The 17,713-nt window shown below is 47.2% G+C and overlaps 1 protein-coding gene across 1 annotated transcript in view; it reads right to left on the bottom strand.

Moving 5' to 3' along the window:
* Positions 1 to 17,713, bottom strand: part of PASD1 (PAS domain containing repressor 1) — a 179,387-nt gene that overhangs the window by 135,838 nt on the left and 25,836 nt on the right. Inside the window, exon 2 of the mRNA XM_084813726.1 lies at positions 6,724 to 6,804. The gene's annotated coding sequence lies outside the window, so the exon portion shown is untranslated. The remainder of the gene's footprint in view (positions 1 to 6,723; positions 6,805 to 17,713) is intronic.

Genomic DNA, 17,713 nt, shown 5'->3' with positions numbered 1-17,713 from the left:
CCCCGTGTGCATCTTCCAGATGGAAGAAGAAGGGGATGGGAGGGTTTTTTATTTATTTATTTATTAAATTTCTTAATCGCCCATCTGGCTGATCACCCGGCCACTCTGGGCGATGTACAATAATACAAACAGTTTAAAAACAATAAAATTACACATTAAAACATCATTTTCTAACATTTCCCTAGCCCACCCCAAATGCCTGCCTGAACAACCAAGTTTTCAACTCATGGCAGAAGCTCATTAAAGAGGGGGCATGGCGGAGTTGCTTAGGGAAGGAACTAAAGACTTTAAACTTACAAACGTTATTAGGAATCTGCTTCAGAACCATAGGTGTTTCGTGGAATTCCAGGGAAGACGAAGTAGGTGGAGGAATCAGAGGGATGGTCTACCACAGGGAAGTGTATTAGCTCCAACCCTCTTCAATATCTATACTAACGATCAACCACTTTCTGCAGGCACTAATAATTATATATATGCTGATGATTGGGCGATGGCCACACAAGGAAAAACATTCGAGGAGGTAGAACAACGATTAACCGAAGCTCTGGAAGAGCTGGACCAATATTACTGTGAAAACCAGCTAAGGCCACATCCAGCAAAAACTCAGGCATGTGCCTTCCATCTATGCAATAAGCAGGCTGCTAGGAAGCTGCAAATTACATGGAAATGAGTGTTACTGGAGCATTGCACTGACCCTAAATATTTGGGGGTTACTCTGGATAGGGCCTTAACATATAAACAGCGTTGCATCAACACTAAACTGAAGGTCAGCGGAAGAAATAACATCATTAGGAAATTAACGAGCGCTACTTGGGATGCTAAACCAAGGGTGCTTAAGACTACAGCATTAGCCCTCTGCCGCTCGGCTGGCGAATATTCTTCCAAGTGTGCCTTCAACTGCATCGCCACCACTTGCTCAAACACCTTGCCCCAAAATGGCAGATTCGAGACTGGGCGAAAGTTGTTCAGAACTTGGGGATCCAAGGAGGGCTTTTTAAAAAGCGGTTTTATCACTGCCTCCTTGAGAGCTAATGGCGTCACTCCCTCCTCAAGGGAGGCATTCACCACCGCCCTGATCCCCTCACCCAGCCTCTGTAGCTCATAATGAGCCAAGGTGGGCAAGGATCAAGTAAGCAGGTGGTCGGCCGTACCGATGAAAGCACCTTGTCCACTTCATCAGGAGGAGGAAGAAGCTGGAACCGATCCCACAAAACCGGTTTGCCACAGACCGCCTCTTGCTCGCTAACTGTATCCATGGCGCATGAAATAACACTCCTGATCCGATCAATTTTATCTGCAAACTGCCTTGCTAAGGCCTCACAGGAGGCCTTAGAATGCTCCAGAGGTTCTGGAGCAACCGGACCGACCAGGCTCCGGACCACTTGGAACAGCCTCCTGGGACAGCAGACGCGATAGAGCAGACTCTATCTGCAGACGCGATAGAGGCAGCATAATATTCCTTTTTTGCTGCCTTCACCACCACGTGATAGGCTGAAGATACAGCTTCATTACGTAAAGATTTACGTAGACTAAAACGTAGACAAAGGGCTATTTGCGTTGCCCTTATTTTCGCCGTAGTCTACGTAAAGATTTACGTAGACTACAGCGACCAAATAAGGAACGCGAATGGCGGCTCCCTATGGGGGCCGCCATTAGCGTACGCTCTCCTTTTTTTTTTTTAAAGTCACCCGTGATAGGCTACGTGACGATTAACGTAGCCTATCATGGCTGACTTTGCAGATCTAGCCGTGATAGGCTACGTTAATCGTCACGTAGCCTATCACGGGGGCGTTTTTTTTTTAAAAAAAACTTTTTAGTTCGCGGCCGGGCGAGGCGAGGCACGTCCTCCCCGGCCTGAATTTTGGCCGGGCGAGGCGGGAAGCCTCCCCCCCCGGCCTGAACTTCGCGGGGGGAGCAGCGAAGCGCCTCCCCCCCACCGCGAACAAGCTTCGAGGACAGGTAAGTGACTTTCGTCCATCCCTAGGAGCCACGCCTCCCCCAGCCATCCCTTGGCTCTGGACAGGCCCGGAACAGGGGAGAGGTATTACACATCTCTCCCGTGTTCCCCTTACCTGGCGTGGCCTGCCCCTAGCGCTCCACCAGTGCCTGTCGCCCAGTCTCTGTATATTCTGTCCCCCAAAGCTCCCCCCACTGCCTCCATCAGGTGGATACATGCCCCCTCACTCCTGCCTCTCAGGCAGGCTTGTTGTTGTTCAGTCGTTGTTCGTGTCTGACTCTTCGCGGCCCCGTGGACCATAGCACGCCAGGCCTTCCTGTCCTCCGCTCTCTCCCGGAGTGTGCTCAAGTTCATATTCATTGCATTGGTGATGCTATCTAGCCATCTCATCCTCTGCCATCCCCTTCTCCTTTTGCCTTCAGTCTTTCCCAGCATCAGGGTCTTTTCCAGAGAGTTTTCTCTTCGCATTAGGTGGCTAAAATATTTGCGCTTCAGTTTCAGTATCTGTCCTTCCAATGAGCAGTCAGGGTTGATTTCCTTTAGGATGGACTGATTTGACCTCCTTGCAGTCCAGGGGACTCGTAAGAGTCTTCTCCAGCACCACAGTTCGAAAGCATCAATTCTTCGGCGCTTAGCCTTCCTTATAGTCCAGCTCTCACAGCCATACATTACTACTGGGAAAACCATAGCTTTGATTAGACGGACCTTTGTCGGCAAGGTGATGTCTCTGCTTCTTACTATGCTGTCTAGGTTGGCCATAGCTTTCCTCCCAAGGAGCAAGCGTCTTTTAATTTCATGGCTACAGTCACCGTCTGCGGTGATCTTGGAGCCCAAGAAAGTAAAATCTGTCACTGCTTCCATTTCTTCCCCTTCTATATGCCAGGAAGTGATGGGGCCAGATGCCATGATCTTAGTTTTTTTAATGTTGGGTTTCAAACCAGCTTTTGCACTCTCCTCTTTCACCCTCAACAAGAGGCTCTTTAGATCCTCTTCGCTTTCTGCCATTAGGGTGGTATCGTCTGCGTATCTGAGGTTGTTGATAATTCTCCCGGCAATCTTAATTCCAACCTGTGATTCATCAAACCTGGCATTTCTTATGATGTACTCTGCATATAAGTTAAATAAGCAGGGCGACAATATGCAGCCTTGTCATACTCCTTTCCCAATTTTGAACCAATCGGCTGTTCCATGTCTGGTTCTTACTGTTGCTTCCTGACCCTCGTACAGGTTTCTCAGGAGACAGGTAAGGTGGTCTGGTACTCCCATCTCTTTAAGAATTTGCCACAGTTTGTTGTGATCCACACAATCAAAGGCTTTAGCGTAGTCAATGAAGCAGAAATAAACGTTTTTCTGGAATTCTCTTGTTTTCTCCATGATCCAGCGGATGTTGGCGATTTGATCTCTAGTTCCTCTGCCTCTTCGAAACCCAGCTTGTACTTCTGGTAGTTCTCAGTTCACATACTGCTGAAGCCTGGCTTGTAGGATTTTGAGCATAAGCTTGCTGGCATGTGAAATGAGCGCAATTGTACGGTAGTTTGAACACTCTTTGGCGTTGCCCTTCTTTGGAATTGGAATGTAAACTGACTTTTTCCAGTCTTGTGGCCACTGCTGAGTGTTCCAAATGTGTTGGCATATTGAGTGCAGCACTTTAACAGCATCATCTTTTAGGATTTTAAATAGCTCAGCTGAAATACCGTCATCTCTGCTAGCTTTGTTGTTAGTAATGCTTCCTAAGGCCCACTTGACTTCACTCTCTAGGATGTCCAGCTCAAGTTCAGTGACCGCACTATCATGGCTATCAGGGACATTCAGATCTTTCCTGTATAGTTCTTCTGTGTATTCTTGCCACCTCTTCTTAATCTCATCTGCTTCTGTTAGGTCCCTGCCTTCTTTGTCCTTTATTATGACCAACTGTGCACAAAACGTTCCCTTGAGATCTCCAATTTTCTTGAAGAGATCTCTAGTCTTTCCCATTCTGTTGTTTTCCTCAATTTCTTTGCATTGTTCATTTAAGAAGGCCTTCTTGTCTCTCCTTGCTGTTCTCTGGAACTCTGCATTCAGCTGGATATATCTTCCCCTTTCTCCCTTGCTTTTCGCTTCCCTTCTTTCCTCAGCTACTTGTAAAGCCTCCTCAGACAGCCACTTGGCTTTCTTGCATTTCTTTTTCTTTGGGATGGATTGAGTTGCTGCCTCCTGAACAATGTTACGGACCTCTGTCCATAGTTCCTCAGGCACTCTGTCTATCAGGTCTAATCCCTGAAATCTATTCCTCACCTCCACTGTATATTCATAAGGGATATGATTTAGGTCATACCTGAATGGTTTAGTGGTTTTCCCTACGTTCTTCAATTTAAGCCGAAATTTTGCAACAAGAAGCTCATGATCTGAGCCACAGTCAGCTCCAGGTCTTGTTTTTACTGAGTGAGTGTATAGAGCTTCTCCATCTTTGGCTGCAAAGGACACAATCAATCTGATTTCGATATTGACCATCTGGTGATGTCCATGTGTAGAGTCGCCTCTTGTGCTGTTGGAAAAGAGTGTTTGCTATGATCAGTGTGTTCTCTTGGCTAAACTCTATTAGCCTTTGTCCTCCTGCTTCATTTTGTACACCAAGGCCATGCTTGCCTGTTATCCCGGTGATTTCTTGACTTCTTACTTTGGCATTCCAATCCTCTATGATGAAAAGGACATCTTTGTTTGGTGTTAGTTCTAGAAGGTGTTGTAGGTCTTCATAGAACCAATCAACCTCAGCTTCTTCGGCCTCAGTGGTTGGGGCACAGACTTGAATTACTGTGATGTTGAATGGTTTGCCTTGGATTCATACTGAGATCATTCTATCGTTTTTGAGATTGTACCCCGGTACTGCTTTTCCCACCCTTTTATTGACTATGAGTGCTACTCCATTTCTTCTAAGGGATTCTTGCCCACAGTAGTAGATATAATGGTCACCTGAATTAAATTCACCCATGCTTGTCCATTTTAGTTCACTGACTCCCAAGATGTCGATGTTCAATTTTGCCATCTCATGTTTGACCACCTCCAGCTTACTTTGATTCATTGATCTGACATTCCAGGTTCCTAAACAATATTGTTCTTTACAGCATCGGATGTTCTTTCCACCACCAGACACATCCATAGCTGAGTGTCCTTTTGGCTTTGGCCCAGCCGCTTCACTCTTTCTGGCGCTACTTGGAAATTCCCTTGGATCTTCCCTAGTAGTATATTGGACACCTTCCAACCTGAGGGGCTCATCTTCCGGCGTCATATCTTTTAGCCTTGTGATACGTTCCATGGGGTTTTCTTGGCAAGAATACTGGAGTGGGTTGCCATTTCCTTCTCCAGTGGACCACATTTTGTCAGAACTCTGCCATGACCTGTCCGTCTTGGGTGGCCCTGCATGGCATAGCTTATGGCTTCACTGAGTTACGCAAGCCCCTTCGCCACAACAAGGCAGTGATCCATGAAGGAGATCAGGCAGGCTACCCACCCCTAAAAACACAACAGAATCCCTCCAACCCCCCCCCCAACAACAATTAAACAAAAATAAAAAAATGCATCCCCTTTACAAATACTGCCAGGCAGAAGTCCACGGGCAGGGAGGACAGCAGCGGGCACTCCCTCCTCCCTGGGTGGGGCTTCTTCTACAGATTGTGTCTCTCCCAGGCCACCTCAGCCAGCCAATCAGCTTATATAGCCCTTCCAGGAAGGGACAGGTGGAAGTAGTCTGCACAGCTGGCTCAGTATCTGGGGGCCTGGTCCTGCAGGGACTGGCAGTCTGCCGGGCAGAAGTCCACAGGGTGGTGGTGGTGGCGGCGGCAGCAGCGGCAGCAGCAGCAGCGGCGGCGGCGGCGGCAGCAGCAGCAGCAAGCAACAGCAGCAGGCATGCCCTCTTCCCTGGGTGGCAGCTTCTCCTGCAGATACTGGCTTAGGGTTGGTTTTGTTTTTTTGAGACTTGGGAGATTTAGGATGCAATCCTATGCATGTTTAGACAGGAAAAAAAGTCCCAGCATTCACCAGCCAGCATGGGGAATGCTGGGAATTTGGGGGCTTTTTTCTGCCTAAACATGCGTAGGATCGCACCCTACATTTTTGCATCAAGAAAAAGGTGGCATCCAAAAGAGCCCTTTGGTGATATATTGTGTAACGCTTGGCCCAGATTTGTGAAATAGTTCCCAGCAGATCGATTTGACCTGGAATCAGTGCTTAATTTCTAGGAAATGAGGCGCCGGTGTCAACATGTATAAAGAAAATATATAGCTTGCACTGAGTCAGATGTCTGGCCCATTTAGATGAGTATTATCTACTCAATAGTGCCCAAGATCCATTCAGGGTGGCCACTTAGAAAAAAAGGGCAATAATAAAAAACAAGGATTTGAGAAGGCAGCAATTTGCATATGTACGTATCCAGATGTATATGTATAGGTGCAAATTTTGACATAATTACTGCAGTTTAAATAGAAATACAATACATCTCACCATAGTGGGGGAAATGGTGACCTGTGTGCCTGCCTACTCAGTCTGCTATCCAGGTGCTAGCTGCTTGGGGGAAAGTTGAAGGCCCCTGCTGCTCTCTCTTCTTATGGTTCTTTATCTTTAAATCAGACTTGGACTGAACAGCTTCAAATAGAGGGCTGTCCTCTGCCACCTCTCCAAAATAAAGGACTGTCCTCTGTAAATTAGGACATCTGGCCACCTAGCACCATTTCTTTGGGTCCTGTATACACACACACACACACACTTATAGGTTCCTTTGGATCCTCTCTTACCTGTTAACAAAGAAGAGATGCCTTGGGATCTGAAGGCTCAGTGCAGTAATCCAAAATATTGAGCTACTTGTATAAGGCTGCCTGTAAAGAAAAAGAAAGGAAAAGGAAAAGGAAAGTTCTCTTTAGTGTGGAAAACTAGCGTAGGAAATTATGTTTCAAGTGACTATGTAATTGCCAGCTATTGGGCTGAGTTCCTCTGATGTTACAGGAATGTAGGAAGCTGCCTTCTACTGAGGTCAGAGCACTGTTCCATCTAGCTCAGTATTGTGAACACTGACCGGCAGCAGCTCTCCAGGGTTTCATGCAGAAGTTTTTCCAGCCCATCCGGGATTGAACCTGGCCTCTTCTGCATGCAATGTGTGCTCATTTCCAGTAGGGTTACACATAGGGATGTAGAATTTTCTATTCATTTTTATCAGCAGTTATTTTACCCAGTTCACAGCTTCCAGACCAAACATGGACTTGCATGCAATCTGCAGTCAACATCCATACATAGGAACCAGGGGCTGCAGAATCAGACAATGGCCCTTTAAGAAGTAGACAGGTACTCAGAGGGAGCAGTGTTAACAGAAGGTCCAGACCTGCCAGTCTTCAGAGAGCTTCAGAAGACTTCTGCATGTTGCTGAGACAACAGCTCTTCCTGAGGGAGTCGCAGCCAGCATAGATCTGTCCAGGGACCTGAAAGATCCTACCTTCCTGGATAGCCAGACTTGCCCCTCCTTCATCGAACATGGCTCTGCCTCATCCTTCTAGTAAATGCAACTGGGAACCTTGAGCTGAGCTACACAGGACATCTTCCACCCATAACCCTCCGTAGTTTCCCAAGAGCTTTTCCCATCTTTTTTTTCTTACCGCTGAAAATCTGCTAAGGAGAAAAGGACAGAATAGCTGCACAGTGTCTTCTAGATAGTCAGTGCAGTGGTTAGAGTGTTGGACCGGGACTCGGGGAATCCTGGTTCTAGTCCCCACTTGGTCATGAAGCTCACTGGGTGCCTTTTGATGAGTCACTGACTCTCAGCCTAACCTACCTCACAGGGTTGTTGTGAGGATAAGATGGAGAGAAGGAGGATTATGTAAGTCACCTTGGGTTTCTTGAAGGAGGGAAAAGGGTGAGATATAAATGTATAATAATAATAATAATAATAATAATAAGGAGGAGGAGGAGAAGAGGAGGAGGAGCAGCAGCAGCAGCGGCAGCAGCAGCGGCGGAGTTAGGAGACCTCTGTCTTGAAGCTCCCCCTTAGATGGAAAATTTCAGCCCACTATCATCACATGACTTAGGGTGGCATAAGAAGGGGGAACCCATGAATTTGCTATTATGTTCCACAGACTCTCCATTTCACATAACCCAGTAACACACAAGTACACTTTTCATCGACTGATAATAGGTCCGGATGTAGAACAAGCATTCAGTCGGCTGTAACATTAAGTGATACCCAACAAGAGCATGAAGTATGTAGGTCAAAAAGGCAGCTGTGCACACCTCAGTGACCTACATCATCACCTCTTTCTTTTGGCAGTGAGAGGAGGTAGCCATCTAGCTGAGGTAAACACTATCGGCCTTTCACAGTGCGCATATTGGAGGAAAGAAATTGCATTATTACTTTCAAAGTGTCAAAACATAAATCGTGCTTCTCAGTAGTGACTAATCATACTGTTCTAGCTGAGCCCTTTCATGCCTTTCACAGATAATAATAAACAAGCTGATATAACAAGAAGGGATGTTCAAACGGTGTTCTTAAAAATCAAATCTATTTGCAGTTTGAGATATAACTCGCACCCTTCTTAAAGGGGTTGCAGTTTTGGCATTAGAAAGTTTTGCCTCTGCAGATCAAAAGCCAAAGTGGAGAGCTCCAGGAACACCTAAAGACAACCTTTGCTCTCAGATCTTACTAAATAATGGAAGATACATGATTCACATAACCCGTTCGCTGTATCTTTTTCCAACCCAAGTTGATGGTGGGGCGGGGGGGGGGGGGACTGACCTGGTTTGAACAACAAAAAGGCAGAATGTCTGCTGGAATGTGCCATTTGCTTGTCTGTAAATTATGGGTTATAAAATATAATATAAAATAATAGAACATAATATATAGAAAATTTATCTCTCACCTTATTTAATGGCATATGATGGGGCATTTATGTCAGCTGTCTTCAACAAGTTTATTGAAATTGTTTTTAGCTGTTTAAATTGTTTTAAATCTTGTACATTAAATTTTTTTAGAAGGCAATGGCAAACCACCCCACTATAGTCTGCCATGAAAACGCCAGCGAAAGCGGTGTCCCTCCAGGAGTCAGCAATGACTCGGTGCTTGCACAGGAGGAACCTTTCCTTTCCTGTATTATAGAGTGCTGTACAATGTTGTTGTTGGGTTTTTGTGCGTGTGTGAATTGTTGTGAATCACCCAGAGAGCTTCAGCTATTGGACGGTATAGAAATGAAATGAAATAAATAAATATTATTTCGCATCACCCAGAAATCAGCCTTAGGCCGCTGAAATCAAGAAAGATTGGGAGAAAACAGGAGTAGATGTCAGGGCGAAAAGGTCTGAGGCTCCAGTTCTGTTAATGAAAATGAATTCCTGGAGTAAGCAAGTGCTCAGAGGCACAACTGGTTCCTCAGTTCATCGTGCCCCTTCCTGAGCCACTGTTTTGCACCTGGCTCCAGCTGGTAGACCTCAGCGTTCTAGTGATAAATGGAGTCAGTCCCTCAAGCAGTGGTAGCAGAGTCAAGGGCTGCAGGGATGCCACGCTGGCATCTTTTTTATTAGCAGGCACACGGATGTCAGTTGCCACCCCTCCCTGCCAAATCCATGATGGTTGCCTCTGAACTTAGCTGCAATCCTCACCGTAGCTGGGGGGAAATGAGCTTTCCAAGCGACAGTATATTTTTTTCTGGTTGCAATGCAAGATATTTTGGGGTGTCTCGGTCTTGAATGGGCAATTCAGACCATTAGCATTACAAAAAGCCTGCTCCTGGTGGAGAGGAAAACCTATCTGTCCAAAATGATTTGTAGGCCTCTTTTAAGGGTGGAGCCCTCTCAAACTGCTAGAACTGGTTGGATGATCTGGATCCACACAGCTGCCTGCATTTTTGGACTCTCTTTGGGGGCGTGGCTATTGGGACTGTCATGATGTGCCTGCAAGCCTAACGTCTGCCAACCCCCATGCTTCACATAGCCAGGCCCCAAGCTATTTCAGGCTTTCAATGTGAAGTCCACCACTTTGAAACAAGAAACCAACTGGTTTCTGTAGTCCCTTTCTCAAGGAAATCAACATGAGAAAGAACAGGACCTATAACACGATTGAACTGAATAAAATTGGAATGGGTTCATCCACGTACAGAGTTGCCTAGATCTGGATTGCTGTTGGGTTCCAGGTAAATATGGCTCACATGTCAATCAAAACAACACTTCACACTCACAACTGCGTAGCAAGCACTGCCACACTTTAAAGACCAACAGTGAAGACCAGCAAAACTCCAGGGTGCTCTAATGGGCCGCTAGAGAGAATTAACAGGAAGTATTCTTTAATTAAGCTCTTTGGAGGGAGTGGGGGAAGAAAGGGAAAGCTAACATCCCACTGGAATTGTTGAGAACGCAGCAAATGTTCCTGGTTCACAATTATTCCATTTCATGGTGCTGATGTTAAAGCTTCCCTACATCTTGTTGGTGTCGTTCAGCCTTTCCCAACCTGGTACTCTCTGGATGTGTTGGAGCCGTTGGCCATGCTGGCTAAGGGGTGATGGGAGTTGTAGTCAAACACATCTGGAGAGCACCAGGTTGGAGAAGGCTAATTAGAAAGGGAGCATGTGCCCACGCAGGCCGATCAAATGATTAATGACACCCGCAGAATGTGACAAAGGGTGTTAACTTGCAAAAGATAGCACCTCTGTTATCTATCTATTTAATTTATTTATATATATATATTAAAACTATTTCTAGGCTGCTGTTCATGCTCATGGATACCAAGTCAGTATACAGTTGGCATGAATAAAATAAATCACATGAAATACAAATATAATAAAATAAAAAGCTTCATAACAAATAAAACAATTAAGAGACCTCTAACACAATACAGTGGACTGAACAGCATAACCAGTTACAATGTCTGGACAAATAAAAATGTTTTGAGCTGGTGCTGAAAAGACTGTAATGCCAGTGTTACTTGGGGGCGCCATCACAGAAAATAGGGCCAGACCAAGGTATTTTGCTGCCTGAGGCAAAGAACAAGAGGGAGCCCCACTTCTGTTCCATGTAGGAAAGCCAACAGGATTGACAGTTGAATCTTTCTTCAAGACAGGCAATGGGATAGCACCACACCTGAAGGGAGCAGCCTAGTTTAGGGGGCATAGGGCAGGCCGCATGGCACATAGCTGTCTCATTCCAGCACCTTCCTGCCACTTCCCAGGATCTGCTGCCTGAGGTGACTGCCTCACTCTGCCTAATGGTAGGGCCGGCCCTGACAGAAAAGGCCCTCTTTCTTTGTCACCACATAGTGCACTTCCCTGGAAAGGGCACTTGATCAATGTTTTTTTCATAGTGCTTTGGGTGAACTCAGGGGAGGGGACATAGCTCAGCGGAAAATTTCATGCTCTGTGCGCACAAGGTCTCAGGTTCGATCCCAGTTAAGAGATCTGAGATAGCAGAGCTAGAAGAGGCTTCTACTCAAAACCCTGGGGAGCTGCTGCCAGTCAAGAGCAGACAAATCCTGGGCCAGCTGGGTCAATGGTCTCATCCAGTACAAGCCAGCTTCCTATTTTTATTGGACGCAGCCCTACAGCTCAGTGTCGGCGGACCACAGGCTTTGCATAGCGTAGGATTCAGGTTCGATCCCTGGTACCTCCAGTTTAAGAAAGGATCAGGTATCAGCGGAGGGGCGTGGCTCAGTGGCAGAGACCCTGCTTTGCATCCCAGGTTCAATCCTTGGTGGCATCTCCAGGTAGGGACAGGAAAAACTGCCTGAAACCCTGAGAGCCACTGCAAGTCGGTGTGAACAATACTGGGCTAAATTAAGAAACTGTAACTGTAATTTAAATAGAAACACAATACATCTTGCGATAGTGGAGAAGCCTGACTAGGTGAGCTGTGTGCCTGCTCAGTCTGCTGTGCAAGCGCTATCTGTGGATGGGCAACTGCAAGGCCACTTTGCTCCCTCCTTACGTTTCTTTGACTTCCTGCCATACTTGAACTGGACATCTCTTCAAACAGAGAACACTTTCAAATAGAGGACTGTCTGTCCACTGCCAGCTCTCCAAAATAGAGGACTGTCCTCCGTAAAGTAGGACACCCAGCTACCAATCAGGTTTGATCCCCAGCATCTCCAGGCTGCCAGTCAGTGTCAACAAGACTGGGCTAGATGGACCCATGGTCTGACTCAGTAGAAGGCAGGATCCAATGTTCCAAAGATCCATTCTGCTGCCTGTCAGAGGAGAGGACACTGTGCTAGACACACCAATGGTCCCACTTAAAGCAGCTTCCTGCGTTCATCTGTCCAGTTTACCAAGTAGTTCGGAGTCTGCTGCAGTGCAACTCTGCCTGGGGTTTTCTACTCTCCATGGGCGTGGTCTTTGGTTCGAGACTGCTAGGAGGGAGATCTTGCACTTCCAGGAAAGGGATCATAGCTTGGCGGTAGAGCAACTGTGCGGCACAGCATGCAGAAAGTAACGGGTTCGGCCCCAGGAATCTGTAGTTCAAGGTAACAGGGTTGGGGAAAGATCTCTCCTTGAGGCCACAGAATGCTGCCAGGACTTTAGGGTAAAAGAGAAAGTGCCCCCACACAGCCTCAACATCTGCCGCCCAAAGCAATTGCCTCCCTTTGCCTAATGGTAGGGCTGACCCTGCATTCCCTCCCCTTCTTCTCCCTCCCTTGTCTTTTGTCTCGCGTCTATTTGGTGTGGGGGTATATGAGAGAGACGGAGAGGAGAGGGAGGGAAGAGACTGAGAGGGAGAGGAGAGAGGGAAGAGAGAGAGGGAAAGGGGGAAAGAGGGAAAGAGGAGAGAGAAAGAGGGAGGGAGGAGAAGGGAAGAGAGCAAGAGGTTGAGAGGGAGGGAGGGGAGGGAGAGAAAGGTGGGGGAGAGAGAGGGGGGAGAGAGAGGGAGGGAGGAAGGGAGGGGAGAGGGGGAGGGGAGAGGGAGGAAGAAAGGGGAGTGGGAGAGAGGTGGCAGTAGGGATGTACGAAAGTGACTTACCTTTTCGCGGATTCTGTTCATGGGGGGGAGGCGTTCCGTCCCTCCCCCCGGAATCCTCGATGGGGGGAAGGCGATCCAGTCCTCCCCCCCGGAATCCTTGACGGCTGGCTGTGCTCCGTGGCGGTTCCACGGAGCAGCCGGCCAGGCCCAGGCCAGGGCCGTCCGCAGCCGGATTTCCGGCCACGGAGGGCTCTGGGTAACAACAACAAAAAAAACACGTATGCAAATAGCAATGGCTACAGCCGCCATTTGCGTTCCTTATTTTTCGCCGTCTTAGTCTACGTCAATATTTACGTAGACTAAGACGAAGAAAAGAAGGGGAACGCAAATAGTGTAGTGGGTGCTATTTGCGTTCCCCTTTCTTTTCTTCGTCTTAGTCTACGTAAATATTGTCGTAGACTAAGACAGTGAAAAATAAGGATCGCAAATGGTGGCAGCCGTAGCCACCGCCATTTGCGTATGCGTTTTTTAAAAAAAACCCAGATGTGATAGGCTACATAAGTCTTTACGTAGCCTATCACGTCTATGGGGGGGGGGAGACACAGACTGCAAATGGCGGCGGCAGCCGTTCGGAAGACCAGCCGCCACCACCGCCGAAGCCGCCGCTGGAGCCGCCGCCGTCCGGAACATCCGCCCCAGGTAAGTCTCGTCCCAGGGGGGATCCGCGGGGGGCGGGGGGGTGGCAGGCCGTTCTGTGATGGATTTCGGGGGGCCGAATGCACCTGCATTCGGCCTCACCGAGATCCGTCGCGGAATTCTCTGGCATTCCTAGGTGGCAGAAAGAGAGGAAGAGAGAGGTTGAGAGGGAAAGGGAAAGAGAGGGAAGGAGGGAGAGAGATCAAATTATATGTTGATTTCTCTGAAATTAAAAAACTAAGAAACTTGAAATAATCAACAGAGATCTGTTGGAGAGGTCCAGAGCTTTGTGGTGGAGTGCATGTTTTGCATGCGGAAGGCCCTGGATTCACAGTGTATAGACAATGCTGGGCAAAACCTCAGAAGCTGGGCGGGGCAGGGGGGAGGTTCTCAGAGTCCTGTATTGTTCCTTGTCCACACATGACCAGCTCAAGGAGCATAACGAAATCACACAAACCTGCATCAAGCCTCCCCCCTACCTGGTGCGCTCCACACGTGTTGGGAGTACAATTCCCAGCATCCCACAGCCAGCTAAGCTGTAATCCAACACATCTGGAGGGCACTAGGTTGGAGAAAAATGATGCACATACAAAGCACACATTCTGTTTCTCTCCTTGCCGAATTTGGGAAACTTCAGCACATCGTTCTGATTTATTTGAACACAGAGTAACTTGCAGCCCGGGACAAACAACAATAAAATGATTAGAAAAAGTAAAATGTCTTTTCATCAATGTATCTTGGATGCATGCCAGCATTTCCTGCCTGTCTTCTGCTACTGTTCCCCTAAGATGCACTGGCTGAGTTTTCTGGAATTATGCAAGCAACATTTCCTCAGCTATTTTACCCATCTCTCTCTCTCTCTTCCTCTCTCTCTCTTCCTCTCTCTTTGTGATTTAATGACACACTTCTACTCATCACACTGACCTCTTTTTATTTTGTTTTTCCTTAGCAGAGCGACACATTTTCTCCCCCCACCTCACCACCTCGACTAAAACCTCTTACGTTTAGTAACCTAGCACAGTTCCACAGATCCAGAATTCTTTTAATTAGAATTAACATAAACAACAAGAAAAACTCACTACAGAAAGGAATACATCGAGAATGCACAGTGCGTAATGCAACAGGAGAAAACTGGCATTAAGAGAGGCCTCAGGCTAGAAATCCTGCTGACCTTGCCACTTTTTTTTATCCACCCTTATGAATAAAAACAGGGGGGGGGGGAATGTATTGCAGGAGCATTTAAAACCCACCTGGTCTCAATGGTCAGCTATAATCTTCAAGGAGGTCATAAAGACTGCTTTGCCTTCATTGTAATGTAATAAAATCACACTGTGTAATGCCTTCTGGAACAATAGGGGGTTACCATCTTCGTAACAGAACTGGGCAATCCACCATCAATTCCAAAGCGCAGTGATGGCTCCAGGATTTTGACAGCCCTCAGGTGACACAGCCACAGTAGGTCCGGTTCCCCCTGGAAGAGGCAGGATGTGAAAACCAAAAAACCACACACACTGCCTATGACTTCCTTGGATGCTTTACGCCCAAGATGGGGAAATGGTCATGTCCAAGTCTGCACTATCCTGGTCCAAACTTGTAGGGGTGCATTTCTACAGTGAGCGATGCCAGAATCAAAAGTGGGCAGGGTCAGCGTCAAAAGTGGGTGGAGTTATGGATGTGACTCTTACTTTTGTTCAGTATGCAACAGAAAACATACATTTGCCATCCAGGCATTCTCCTTCCTTGACTTGTGAAAGGTTCCCTCCATCAGCTTTGTAGTTGAAGGGCAGAGTAAACAGTGTCAACAACTGGGAGCAGGACTGGTGAGGGGGCGGGGCCTGGGGAAATGGGGCGTGGCCCAAGGAGATTCCTGAAGTCTACAGAGATCTACACATCGGCTACAGACCGAAAGTAAATATAGTGGATTAACAGCCAATTAACAGCCTTGTGCAGAAAAGCTCTAAGCGAACAACTGGGTAGAAATCCTGCCTGAATGTTTTTCCTATTATCTTTCCATATAATGTGTCCTACCATCTATTGTCCATTCAAAGGACTGTCAACTGACAGTTCTCTGTTTATTCATTGTTTACTTTATTTACAAAATTTGTAAAATGCTCTATATCTAAAAAGATTCCTGACTGGAGAACAATAAATAAAAGAGAATAAGAATACAAAAGAATAAAAATATTTAAAGTGAAATTATACCAATAAAAACGTGGCTGGGCATTCAGGAAAACCTGGTTTAAATAAAAATGACTTCAGCAGATGCAGAAAATAAAGCAACATTGGTACTGCCTGATATGAACTGGCAGGAAATTCCACAGAGAGGGAGAAATTCCACAGAGAGGGAGCCAGTACACTGAAAGCAATTCTCCGAGCAGACTCTAAACAAACCCCTCGTATTGATGTTCTTGCCATTGTACATTGAGTTAAGAGGCCCCAGGAAGTACATATTATTTTATTTTATTGATATTCTGGTTGTTAATTGTTCTATGCCAAGAGAACCATGGCTTGGGGATAACTAATACATGTAATATCTATTGTGATCCACTGAGGGATTTTATTATATTCAGCAGTATATGAGTGTCACAAATAAATAAATACGTACATACATAAATGCATTATTTTTAATAATAATAATAAAAGACGATGTGTGTGTCTGTCTGCCCTTCTGCGCCATAGCACCAAGTGCAAAACCTAGACACCTGAAACTTGGCATGCACGCAGGGAGCTGTGCACCTCAGGGCTATTTTGTTTTCAAAATAAATAAATAAATTTTAGGGATTTTAGTATATTCAGCAGTATACAAGTGTCACAAATACATACATGCATTATTTTTATCCAAATTAATAAAAGAGAACATGTGTGTCTGTCTGTCCTTCTGCGCCATAGCACCAAGTGTGAAACCTAGACACCTGAAACTTGGCATGTACGCAGGGAGCTGTGCACCTCAGGGCTATTTTGTTTTCAAAATAAACAAATAAATAAATTTTAATGTGTCCATGTGGTTGAAGCCTGCAGTAAAATCTTTGGGCATGCAGGACAGACTTCCCTAACCAGCACGTAGCTTTGGAGTCCATGCAGTTTGAAGCCCGGGGAGATTAGGAGGCTGAGGGCCAGAATCATACAGTTGCCTGCTCCCCCCCACTGCAGGGCACCCCCCTGAGGGGAATGGGGTGGACAGACCCTCCTTCAGAGGACTACGGGGTGCACCATGGGAGGGCCATGCCTAGCAGTGCCAATGGGCGTGCCTCCACTCACAAGGGGCAGGCGCACCGTGTCCAACTCTGACAGCTATGTACAGGTGTCAAAGGCTTTGCTGTATCCGACTAAAGGCTGTTCCAACTCGAGCAACGCTGGGTCCGTCCCCTAGTTATAAATACAACACCACCATTGCGCATGGTGCTTCACAGAGTACCAGGGGGGGCTTACAATTTATACAGTCCATAAGCAAAACAGAGGTAGGGGAGGGGCAGCAGTAAAGGGGGGGAGGCAGAGTTATTTTGTCTGCACAGACATGGCCGTTTTCTGCTACTAGGACAAGATTGTCCGTCTGGGACCAGCCAAGATTGGGCAGTCCAAGAGCAAACAGGGGAGCAACCAGCGACTTTGAAGCTCGAAACCCGCAGGCGCCTGGCGTTTCCCGTTTGCTACTGAGTTGATGATGGAATATTGAAATGAGCCTCTGCATCAGGGTTGGCGTCAAGGGTACCATGGCCGGGCACCTGCTGAGGGCCCACACCCCAGCAGGGGCCCACGGACAAGAGCCCCCCAGAGTTGCTCCCCCTGTTCATCATTGCAACCTGCTTGTTCACCTGCCTCTCATCCTGGTGGTGGTGGTGGTGAGGAGGAGCAGCAGATGCCGCGGCCCTCTTGCTCACTGTCTCTACCTCTCAAGCAAGCAAGTGGGAGAAAGAGGAGAAGGAGCAAGAGCAGCTGGCGACAACGGCGGTGAGAAGGTGGACTCACTGAGGGAGGGGCCCGCGGAGAATGTCTTGGCCAAGGGCCTTCAGAAACCTGGAGCCAGCAGCGCTCTACACGCAAGAGAGAGACCAGCACTTCTGATTCACAGGAGAGCAACCAACGTCCGAACAGCAGATGCCAAGGATGCCTACAGTGCCAACGGAAGCTTCCTCTTGGGGCTAAGAGCAGTTTGGGGGCGAAGGCGTT

The sequence above is a fragment of the Heloderma suspectum genome, chromosome 9 (genome assembly GCF_057233095.1).
Source record: "Heloderma suspectum isolate Gila_16-S chromosome 9, 16-S_ref, whole genome shotgun sequence".
Lineage (NCBI taxonomy): Eukaryota > Metazoa > Chordata > Lepidosauria > Squamata > Helodermatidae > Heloderma > Heloderma suspectum.
Note: the sequence above shows the minus strand (reverse complement) of the source record. Positions and strands in the feature narration are given on the sequence as shown.